We start from the raw sequence: 895 nt of genomic DNA, 5'->3' as shown, positions 1-895 counted from the left end.
TTTGGCAGTTCCGCGTTTCGATGAAGATAAAAGGCTGATGTTGAATTCTAAGCAAACGGAATTGAGTCATTTCAGTGTTTATTTCCTTAGTTTAGTTGGTTCACTCCTACTATTGTACGAGCTTACATGATAAGTAAAAATAGTAAAATGGTTATTAAAACTCTGATCTTATCATAGTCAAATGTGATATTATATTACTATTTCCTTGGGATGCTAGGCTGGCAAACGAGATAGGGAACATTGAACTTGCTTAGCTAACGATAACGATACTTAGCACACAAAAAAAGAGTAAAAAATCCGTTTACTCCAGAGAACCAGGAATCAGTTAACATAACTAGCTCAAGAAATAAAATAACATTTTCAAATTTCTTTTCTAAATCTAGAATGTTGTACGTAGGAGAACAGAGGCTATAAGTAAAAATAGAAATCTAAGAGCATAACATCCGTGATATTCTTAAGAGACAACAGGCTAGTTAATTCACGTAAATTACAAGGTTTGGCTGGATCACTTATCGGCATTCGGGTACGTTTAACACAAGTGATTTCCGATATTCAGTTTACTAGATATATTACGCTTAGGTACATTTACTTGTCTCTTTCGCTTAGTATCGTTCGACAACCTTTTCGCAAATGGACGTGAACTGATATAAACTGATATCATAAATCACTATGGGTTTCGTGGGCCATTCGTGACTCGGTATCATTCATATTATTTTACTTGATTATATAAAAAGAGATAAAAAAACTGCTGAAGTATTTGCGATGTTAAATGATACTTGGATATCAGAATAACTGTCATATCTTTTTCATGTCTTATTAATAAGTGAAAACCCCTTATATCATATAATTATGATATATATCTGAAGTCTCAGGTCGTATGCTATATATATATATA

The 895-nt window shown here is 32.6% G+C and overlaps 1 protein-coding gene across 1 annotated transcript in view; it reads right to left on the bottom strand.

The window, feature by feature from the left end:
• LOC119590737 (broad-complex core protein isoforms 1/2/3/4/5-like) overlaps window positions 1-895 on the bottom strand; it is a gene marked incomplete at its 5' end in the record, with an annotated part of 63,013 nt that overhangs the window by 1,614 nt on the left and 60,504 nt on the right.

This window comes from Penaeus monodon, chromosome 27 (genome assembly GCF_015228065.2).
Source record: "Penaeus monodon isolate SGIC_2016 chromosome 27, NSTDA_Pmon_1, whole genome shotgun sequence".
NCBI lineage: Eukaryota > Metazoa > Arthropoda > Malacostraca > Decapoda > Penaeidae > Penaeus > Penaeus monodon.
The sequence above is the reverse complement of the archived record's forward strand: the minus strand, read 5'-3'. Positions and strand labels throughout refer to the sequence as shown.